Here is an 11,103-nt window from a genome sequence, read left to right as displayed (position 1 = left end):
GAGAGAGAGAGAGAGAGAGAGAGAGAGAGAGAGAAGAGGAGAGAGAGAGAGAGAGATCACATGCACGCTCTGGTGGCTTAGTGGTAAGGAGCTACACTGCCATACCAAAGACAAATGATCCAAATCCACCAGCTGCTTGGCAGGAAAGGTTGGCCAGTCTCCTCCTGTGTGATTTACTGCTTCTGAAAACCTATAGGAAGGTCAGTTATGGGTTAGTTCCAACTTGTTGGTCCACAACAGTTGATAGATAGATAGATAGATAGATAGATAGATAGATAGATAGATAGATAGATAGATAGATAGAGACAGACAGACAGACGCAGACATAGGTAAATTATAATATATATAATCTGCCAAGTGCCTATAGGCCCTTACTATAAGCAGGAGCCAACCTGAATGAGAGTCTCACCTCTTTAGAGGAGCCTGCTCGTTCTGGCATCTGGAATGAAGTTTATTATGGAATAATGTGACATTGGTGCCTGTGGTGTACCAGTGACTGCCTCAAAATATGCCCACCACGTGCCAATGAGCTTCCAGGATACGCTCACCATAGGGGGTGTGTTTAGGGTAGACCCCGAGTCCCGTGACCCATCAGCATGCCTGCCTTTGACACACACAAGCACTCTCACCATGGTGCCACCAACATTTACAAAAACAGATGGGCCTTTCCAATGGAAGTTGGAACCTTTTCTTTCTTTGATCTGTTCTAGGGGGTGAGAAGCTGGTGACGGGCAGAGCTGAGGTGGAGGCTGGAGCAGGGAGTTCAGATGGACCTGGTATGGACGGCGAGCTTGTAAGACTATAGTCCTTAGTGACTCGTCAAGTCTGGAGTTCAACTTAGCCTCAGGCTCAACTAGGCTCACCCCGGGTCTTCCTCCTCAGGGATTTGGACAGCCTTCCCTCAGGGAGGCTTCAGAGCAAAGAGTGTCAGCTCAGAGATTCCACCCTCTCTGGCTCGTGTAACCTTGAGCAAGCAGTTAACGTCTGAGACCACAGTGTCTATGTGAGCAAGGTGGGAAATGAAAAGCCCGAAACAGAGGATGACAGTGAGATTAAAGTGTCACCACCAAAACCTGCCGAGTGTAGAGAGTAAAGTATGTATTCAGCATGCAATCGCAGTTATAACACAGACATCAATTTTGCTGACAATGTAGGAGGTGCACACGACAGCAGATAGAACACAGGCATTAACATCACCTCCTCATATAACGTCCATTGCAGAGAGTGTAGTATGTGGTCAGCTCGCAATGGTGGTTACGACAGACATTAACGCTGCCGTGCTGTCTTCCTGTGACATCTAGTACAGGGACTGTCGTATGTGCCCAGCACATGGTAGCAGCTGTAACACAGCCATTAGCACCACATTCTCATGTTGTATTTATGTGCCGTCAAGTTGTGTACAACTCATAGTGACCTTATGCACAATAGCTATCAACTCAGCCCTGTCTTGAGCCAATCTCACTGTCTCTGACACACCTACACCAATCACTGGGTCAATCCGTCTCATGCAGTGTCTTCTTTTCCTGTGTTGTCCCTCCACCCTTTCAAGCGTGGTATCTTTCTCCAAACCCTTTCAAGCATGATGTCTTACTCCGAGGACCGGTCCCTCTTGGCATCATACCCTACGTATGTCAGACGGAGCTTCCAAATTCTTGCCTGCAGAGAGCAAGTTGGTTTCATCCTCTCCAGAACAGACCTGTTTGTTCTTTTGGCAGTCCCTGATATTTTCAGTATTCTTCTCCTGCACCACAACTCAAAAGGATCAATTCTTCTGTCATCCTTATTCATTGTCCAGCTCTCTGATGCTCAGCAAATAAATATGAAGAAAATGGCCGGGATAAGGTGCACCGTAGCCTGTAGAATGGCATCTTTGTACTTCAGTACTCTGGAGAGGTCCCTGACAGCAGACTTTCCTAATTTAATTTGTCCTTTTATTTCCTGGGTTCTGGTTCCAAGACTGTTGATTGTGGACCCAAACTAGCTGAGATTATTGACAAACTCAATCTCTTCTTGATCTGTCATGGTGGTGTCCGTTTGCCCAGTGGTGAGAATCTTCCTTTTCTTGATGTTGAGCTTCAATCTACATGGAAGACTGCAGAAGATGCTTCAAGTCCTGCCCAGCTGTAACGAGCAAGCTTGTATCATCTGCATAAGTCAAGTTGTTGATAAGTCTGCCTCCAATTCTGATGCCACATTCCTCTTCATGAAGACCAGCTTCCTGAATGATCTGTTCCATATATAGTCTGAAAAGTTATGGAGACAGGATGTATCCTGAGGCACTCCTTTCCTGATTTTGAGTCATGTAGTGTTCCCTTGCTCTGTTCTGATGGCTGTATCCTGGTCCAAGTATGGGTTTCCATAAGCACCATCAGGCATTCTGGGATTCCCATTCTTCTCAGATTAGCCACAGTTTGTTGTGATCCACACAGTTACATGCCTTTGTGTGGTCGATGAAACACAGATAGACATTCTTCTGATACTCTCTTACAAGACAGATCCATCTGACATTGACATTGATGCCAATGGTCCTTAGTGTCAAAGCCTCTTCTAAACCTAGCCCACACATCTGCTAGTTCTCTGTTGATGAACTCTTCCAGTCATTTCTGGATGATCTTCAGTAAGATTTTGCTTGTGTGTGTTATTAGTGTTATTGTTTTATAATTTCCACATTCTGTGGGATCACCCTTTTATGGAATGGGAATAAATATGGATCTCTTCCAGTCAGCTGGCTAGGTAGCTGTCCTCCAGATTTCTTGGCATAACCTGGTGACCATGTCTAGGGCAGCATCAGTTTGCTGAAATATGTCAGTTGGTATGCCATCAGTTCCTGGGGCCTTATTTTTTTTTTCCAGTTCCTTCAGAATGGCTTGAATTTCCTCCTTCATCACCATTGCCTCTTGGTCATATGCTGTTTCATTAAATTCTTCTGTGTCAGCCAATTCTTTTTGATACAGTGACTCTGAATACTCCTCCCATCTTCTTTTGATGCTTCCTGAATCATTCAATATTCTGCCCGTAACATCTTTAAGTATTGTAACTCAAGGCTTGAATTTGTTCATTAGTTCCATCAGCCTAGGAAATGCCAAGTGAGTTTGTCCCTTTTGAGTCTCTGACTCCAGCTCTTTGCACATTTTGTTAAGGTACTTTGCTTTGTCTTCCCAAGCTGCCCTTTGAAATCTTCTGTTCAGCTCCTTGACGTCCTGATTTCAAATTCCCTTGGCTTTGGCTTCTTGGTGCTCTGGGGCGATATTCAGAGTGTCGTCTGACATCCATCCTGGTCTTGTTTTCCTCTTCTGTCTTTGTAATGACCATTTTGCACTCATCATGGATGATATTCTTGATATCCTTCCACAGCTTACCTGGTCTTAGCATCTAAGGCCTCAAACCTGTTCTGGAGAAAATGTTTAAATTCAGGTGAGACAAACTCAAGGTCAAGTTTTGGTCCTTGTGGATGTGATTTCATTTTCTTTAGCTTCTATCCTCCTCGTGTAGTGCTCCTCTCACAAGGTCCAGGAAGTGATTCTAGCACAGACACTAGCACCGCGTTTTGCTCAGATGACACCCGGGAATGGAATTTTCTGCTCAGTATACATGGTTGTTAAAGTGCAGACATCACACTCTCCTCATGTAATATCCACTGCTGAGAGTATAAAATGTGCTCAATACAAGATAGCAGCTGTAAATACTGGTATTAACACTGTGCTCTCCTCCTACCTCATCCAGGGCACAGGGAACAGGATGTGCACAGCAGGTGACGGTGGTCAGAACACTAATACTAACTCCGCCCTCTTTGCATAAAGCACCAATGTGTGGCGTGTAGTGTGTGAGCAGTGCGACAGCACATGACCTCTGGTTCCTGGGTGGTGCACGGGGTTTGTTTTGGACTCTGATCAGCAGGTTGGTTATTTGGAAGACTGGCCCAGAGATCTGTCTCTGTGGGATCACCGCTCAGAGGAACCCCATGGCCATAGTTCAGTTTGGCTCACACAGGGTCACTGTGAGTTGAGGTCCCCTCCAGTGGGTAAGGAATTGTGCTACCAACCCAAAGGCATGCGGTTCAAATCCACCAGCTGCTCCCTGGGAGAAAGATGGGCAACCTTCTCTCGTGTGATTTCTGCCTCTGAAAACCTGCTGGGGGATCAGCTGTGAGTCAACCCCAACCGTACAGCTCACAACCGCCAGCGCAGGAATGAGCGGGGGTTGGTTTTCCGGGAAGCACTGCAGGTTGAAACGTGGCGGCCGAGAGCTCTGCTGCTCTTACCTGTTCTTGTCTCACCCAGCAGACATGGCAGTTACAGCGGGGTGTTTCTCTGTCTCTTCCCACAGACGGCACTGTCCAGGGGCTCATGGCCATGGCCCGGCTCCTCTGGGTGCTAGGGAAGGTGCTGCTGGACGATGTCACCGAGGCCCTGCGGGCACTGAGCGGAGAGCACGTCACCAGGGCAGCCACCCTGCGAGTGGAACGGCATGCTTGGTGGCAGCGGGTGCTCACGGAGGCAAGTCCGGTGCGGTTGGCCGTGGCTCCAGCCTGAGTAGCAATTTCTTTCCCACAACCCTGAGAGATCCCCGCATTGATGAGGACGGGCACCTGGAGTTAGCCCCTGCTGGCTGCTGCTGGCCTCACTGTCTCTTAGCCTCCTGAGTGTCCAGACCCCAGCCTACTAGCTACCCTGATCACTCATGGTCACCTGTGGTCACTGTGTTCACCTTATAATCGCCCATATTTGCATGTGGTCACCTATGGTCACCTGCAGTCACTCATGATCACACATGGTCACCTGTGATCACTTGTGGTCACCTATGCTGTCTGTGATCAACTATAATCACCCATAATTGCTTGTGGTCACCTATGGTCACCTGTAGTCACCCATGATCACCCATGGTCACCTGTGGTCACCTGTAGTCACCCATGGTCACCCATGGTCACCTGTGGCCCAGGGTCCTGCCTGGTCCCGAGACGCACATTTCAGGGTTGCACATCAGCGCCCCGTCAGCCTGACACCCTTCCCTCTCCTCCTCCTGGTTTTCTTCTCTCTTCCTTGCTTTTGCTTCATATAAAAGCTGAAATGTCTTTGCAGGGGAGACGGGTGTCTGTGGACTGCGCCCTGAGAACCACCTCTGCCAGGGAGACACAGGGGCCAGAGCTGCAGCCAGGCGACATGACCAGGTCTCTGTGGGGCCCTGCAGAACAGGACAGACGGGGGACTGTGGGCACCCTTGACTGACACACACATGCCTCCAGTAAAGCTTTCTCCAGGAACGGGCTTCCCCTGACAACGTGCCCGAGGTGCGTGAGACAGTCTCACCACCCTTATCTCTAAGGAGCACTCTGGCTGGACTTCTTTAGGCAACCTGTGGTATATATTCTCCAACCTCCTTCCGTAATACCACTGCTGAAAAGCATCAGTTCTTCTCCAATCTTCTTACTCGTCGTCCAACTTCCACAAGCAAATGAAGCAACGGAAGATGCCACCACTGACCTGTCCTCGTGTCATACTGTGTTGACTTCCATGTTGCTGTGGTGCTGAAAGCTATGCCACCAGCATTTCAAATGCCACCAGTGTCACCCATGGTGGACAGGTTAGAGGCAAGGATGATGAATCTTCATCTGACATAGTTTGGGCATGTTGTTACTGTGAGATGTCATCAAGTCAAGTAGAACCCATAGCAACCCTACCAACAAGAGAACTGTGCCCTGTCCTGTCCTGGGCCGTCCTCATCATCTTTGACACAATGGAGCCCATTGCTGTGGTCACTGTTAGTCCATGTGGTTGAGGGTCTTCCTTTCTTGTGCAAACTCTCCACCTTTCCAAGTGTGATGTCCCTCTCCAAGGAACAGCTTCTCCTGGCGACATGTCCAAAGTACGTGAAATGAGCTTTGCCGTCCTTGCCTCCAAGGGGGGCTCTAGCCATCCATCTCCAAGACATCTCTGTTCTCTGGCGGCCATCCAGTACCTTTCTCCAACACCACAGCTCAAAGGCGTCATTATTCACTGGATAGCTCTCAGATGTAACAAGCCTTTGAAAAGACCATGCGTGGCCTGAAGCAGGTGCACCTTAGTCTTCAAACCATATCATTGCTCCTCAGTAATTTAGAGAGGTCCCTGACTACAGACTTTGCAGTGTAATACATGTCCTGGACTCCTGACTGCTGACATCAAGGGTGTTGATTGTGGTTCCAAGTGTGGGCATGCTGTTAGGAGAGGCTACTCTTTGGAGAGGGATATCATGCTTAGAAAGGTTGAAAGCCACCTTAGGTTCAGCATACGCTACCACAGGCCAAGTTACACAGTCTTTGCTGGGCCCTCCAGGAGGCAAAGCCGTTTGCCCTCTGAATTTTATTTCCTGTTTGGAAATGCTTTACTGTGAACCGTGAATTTGCAGTTTTTGCAAATCACATGTTGTGGTGTTTTGGTTTTTATAAATGTGTCTGGGGAGAGCCTGTTAAGTAGGAAACCTCTCGCTTGAGTGCCCTGGGAAAGTGAAAAATTGTTCCCATGGTGGAGTTTGGGGAAATGGGATTTCTTACCCTGTTGGGGTTTCTCCAGGCAGCGCTGGGGTCCAGCCATCCCTGACCTCCCATCAGTGTCTCTTCCTCCTCGCAGGATACACAGGGCTGAGGAGCTGGTGCAGTCGGACGGGTTCTACCAGCGTCTGCCTCGCCTGGTGAAGCTGGCCTTGGCCTTCTACCAGCTGGTGGAGTCCAGATCGGAGACGCTGTGCTATTTTGTGATTGTTCTCAACCACACGCTCTCGGCCTCCATCTCCTCCATGATTCTTCCCATCCTGTCCTTTCTGTGGGCCATGCTTTCTGTGCCAAGACCCTCCACACGGTTTTGGATGGTGGCCATCTACTACACAGAGGTGGGTGCCAAGGGGGGTGACAGGACACCTGTCACAGAACCCAAACCCCAAGTATTTCACTCAGCTCAGCTCACCGCTGCACGTCCTGTGGTACAACGTCCCGAGCACACGTGAGACGCCATCATCACCTCCCTGTGAAGTTGGGGTGGGGGCGGACTGGAACCGCTAACCTTCTCCACTACAGCGTCACACGCGCATACCAGGTATGGAAGAATCCGTGCCCCTCCATGAGTGCTGGCAGTTACTCATAAACAGAGCGCACCAAGGGTGTGGAGCCGAGGCGTGGATTCTGACGTGCAGTGGCCTCCGGCAACCACAGAGCTGCCCCTGGAGTCTTCTTGGCTGTGAACTTTACGGACTCTGATCTCCAGATGTTGGAGTTTAAACTGCCGGTGTCTTGGTTAACAGCAGAGCGCTCCCATGCAGTCAGCTTGCCGTAAACACTGAGGATCTGCCCAGCCACACAGCTGGACCCTCACCTCCTGGACTTGGAGGGGGGCCTTCTCTTCCTACACCCCATACCTCTCAGGAGAAGGAGGATGGAGACTTTTCCTCTTTCCAGAGCCATTTTAGAACCTTTTTTAGCATAAAAAGATAATCTCTTAAAATTCCTACCTGTTGGTTGGTGAGAGGGCGGGCTGGGAGAGCCACCTTCATCCCCCCGCCACGCATCAACTTGACTTTGCGGGAGACTGATGTCAGGAGGAGTTAGAAAGGGAGTCATCACTCACAGAAAGAAGAGGCTGGGCACCTCGGCTGCTGGACCAGCCCTCACCTGTCCACCCCGGGCTGCCCATCCGTCTTCCTCTCAGCCTGTCCAGTGATGGGGACTCTTCCTCTCAGCCTGTACGGGTGATGGGCTGTCCCCACGACTCAGACTCATGAGCATTACCTGGGCAGTCGTGTGTGTGTGTGTGTGTGTGTGTGTGTGTGTGTGTGTGACACATAGGTAGTGTGTTCACAAATGTATGTGGTACATGGATGTGCACGGTGTATGTGTTTGCACATGGATGTAGCCCATGTCTGTCTAGGTGTAGTGTGTGTGTGGTGTGTGCATGTGTGGGAAATACGGAGACTCTACATAACTGCATAGATGACAACCTTGGGGTGGTCACCTTGTGAGTGTGTGTGTGTGTGTGTGTGTGTGTGTGTGTGTGTCACAGTCTGGCAGTGACTTGACTTCTCCCTTCTTTCTTAGGTCTCTGTGGTGGTCAGGTACCTTGCGCAGTTTGGCTTTCTCCCCTGGACCACAAAGCGCTACGCCGGCGTCCATGGAGAGAAGCCGTTCTCGCTGCCCAACCTCGTCGGGGTGGAGAAGAAGGACGGCTTCGTCCTCTGTGACCTGCTGCAGCTGGCAGTGCTGTTCTTCCATCGTGCCACTCTGCAGGCACGCTGTCCCCAGGGTCGGGTCACCAAACCCGGGCCTTTGACTCCTGGTCATTTTCATTAAAGCAAGAGGCCCTGTGCCCATACTCCAGATGAGAAAGCCGGGCCCACACAGCGGGGACCTCCCTGTCTCGGAGGCGTCATGGTGGTGCAGTCTGAGGGAACCTCTGGCCTCGGCTCCCCATCAAGTCCCTGTTGCTAGTGTGGCTAGTGTGTCCCTCGGAATGAAGTGTGTCACGCTTTAACCGTCCCATGTGGAACTCTGCTCCATCGGGGTGTGGCCTGGACTGAGGTCCCTCCCAGGGGCAGTATCCTCTGGGGAAAGAACACTGGCTGCCTGCACCCACTTGCTCCATTCCCTGTCCAACATCCAGAGCCCCCAGGTCACCCTGCCTTCTCCTCATGGCCTGCAGACCACTTCTCATCCAACTTCCTGCCCATGGAAGGCTGGAGGGATTGTGACCTGAAGAGGGGCTTGAAGATCACTCTGTGCTCCCCCATTTCACATCTTCCTCTCCCAGCTCCCCATGAGGAGCCCCCCTTCTCTCAGGCTCTCTTCTTTCTGCTGGTGCCTGAGGTATACTGGCCAGCCACGTGCACAGATGTGGGGATACGGCCTCTGCTCACTCAGACCCCAGGAGGGACGTGAACTCCCCTGGACTATGGATAGAGGACAGGCTGTCCACCTCAGACCCAGCTCTCGCAAAGGCCTTCCTTCTGCGTCAGGCCTGGAGCACCCCTAGACAAATGCACTTTGGGGACCATCAGATGAGCCAAGCTTTGGCTCTGAGGAACCTGGTTTCCATGGGTCCAGCATCCATCTCTCTTCCCTTTCCTGCACCCACAACCGGTCCTCTGGCTGGCTTGAGGGTGGAGGTGCATCATGGGAGCTGTGTGGTGGCACAGCAAGGGCAGGCCACCTCTCACCTCTCCTCACTGCCCATCTGCCCCCACCAGGAGCTGGGGCTGTGGGACCAGCCGCCATCTGGCCAGACTCAGGGTGAGGAGAAGCTGAGTAGGAAGCCGAGAAGAAAAGCAAGTGGAGCAGCTGTAGGTGGTGATCACCACAGGGGACAGGCTGGGCCGGACCCCCACTCCCAGCAGACACCTATGGGGCAGCCAGACAACCACTTTGCCTTCTGGAGAGGGAGGTGTGGAGGTAGGCTATCCCTCGTGACTTGGGCCCCAGACCCACACCATCTGGTGCAGGGAGGAGCCTCAAAACCACTGCAGAGTCTGGGAAAGCCTGGGACACTGGGGTCCCCAACTCCCTGGGGCAGGAGGAGGTGTGCTGCTCATTGTTCCCAGGTCCACCTCACGCTTCCTCCTTGCCCCTGTTCCCAGGCCTCGCTCCTGCTCCCCCACCCCATCAGCCTTTCCTCTGTGCCGTGTGGGGTCCAGAACCAGCCCAGTGGGCTCAGAGGAGCAGCAGAGCAAGCTTAAGTCCAGACCTAGATATTGGCCGAGACCTCGTGGCGCCCTCCCTCCCAGCCTGAGGGTTGGCATTGGGGCCCAGCTGGGGTGCAGACAGGGGGTCCCAGTGCAAATATCTTCTTGAAGAAAAGGTCAAGGGGAGGGGTTCTGGCATTGTGTCTTGCCAGGGGGTCCCCAAGACCCAGTATCCAGGAAGAGATGGCGCCTACTCAGGAAATTCCCATTCAGCCAAAAGCAGCTCAGTGAAAGGATGCTGAAGAAACAGCTGAAGAAAGCCAGGAAGCATGTCGTTAAAAGGTGATTAAGGGAACTTCACTCAGGAGCAGTGAGAGAGGGAGCCCGGGGGGGGGGGGGGGGCTGGTAGTGCCATCCCCGCCCCTCTGAGAAGCACCTGGCTCCAGGGAGCGCTGGCACAGACCATCTGCGGTGGAGCGAGGTACCTGCCGGGTGGAAGACCCCAGATAGAATGAACAATGTGAGGGCCAGGACCAGGCTGGAGGAGGAAGACCACATGGGGCTCAGATACCAGACCCAGGTCCCCTCCACCAAAAAGAAAATTGCACCTATCATCTCTTCTCATTGGTCCGCTACAGGACTGGAGGAGATCATGGACTCACCCTTGCTTTAGTCTAGATATTAGTCAGTTCAGGTATCTGAAACTTTGTCCACACATTCAAGTGGACCTAAGCACCTTCACATCTACACACCCAGCCTTCTCTCTTTCTTCCTACTACGCTTCTTTTCTCCTACCACTCTTCCTTTTTCCATTCCCTCATCCAAACAGGGGAAAGGCTGACGGGGTGGTGGAGCCAGAGTGGGATCTAGGAATAGGGACAACGAGGACATGAGAGGTGAGCCTGGGAACCAGCACACCCCCTTCTGTTTGTCTATCTGCCAATCCCTCCATCCCCTCTACCACTCCCTCCCTCCTTCCCACTGTTCACCTATTCATCCATCCATCAACCCAACCATCTTCACCCGTCTCCTAATCCAACCACCTTTCCATCTGCCCAGCCACACAGCTTTCCATCCTTTCCACCATCCCTACCTTCTTTCCTGCTATCTATCTATTCACTCGCCCATCTAATCATCTGTTAATCCCTTGATCCAGCTACCCTTCCACTTATCTACCACCTCTTGATTCTTCCCACCATCTTTCCTTCCTTCTCATTAACTATCCATCCTTATACTCACCCGCTCACCTGTCCATTCAGTTGTTCACCCACCCAACTACCCAACCATTCATCTATCTGCCCACCCACATGCTCACTCATTTTTTCATCCATCCTCCCATTCATTTCTTGATCCAATAGCCGTTTTCCCAACCATTCATCTACTCATTTACTTCTACACTCATCTGCCCACAATCTCTCTCCATCCATCCATCCATCCATCCTTCTTTCCTTCCTTCCATCCATC

At 51.5% G+C, this 11,103-nt stretch overlaps 1 pseudogene; it reads left to right on the top strand.

The window, feature by feature from the left end:
- LOC102858699 overlaps positions 1-11,103 on the top strand; it is an 88,701-nt pseudogene that overhangs the window by 53,695 nt on the left and 23,903 nt on the right.

Source organism: Elephantulus edwardii, unplaced genomic scaffold (assembly GCF_000299155.1).
Source record: "Elephantulus edwardii isolate Elephantulus edwardi_28Jun2011 unplaced genomic scaffold, EleEdw1.0 scaffold00193, whole genome shotgun sequence".
Lineage (NCBI taxonomy): Eukaryota > Metazoa > Chordata > Mammalia > Macroscelidea > Macroscelididae > Elephantulus > Elephantulus edwardii.
The sequence above is the reverse complement of the archived record's forward strand: the minus strand, read 5'-3'. Positions and strand labels throughout refer to the sequence as shown.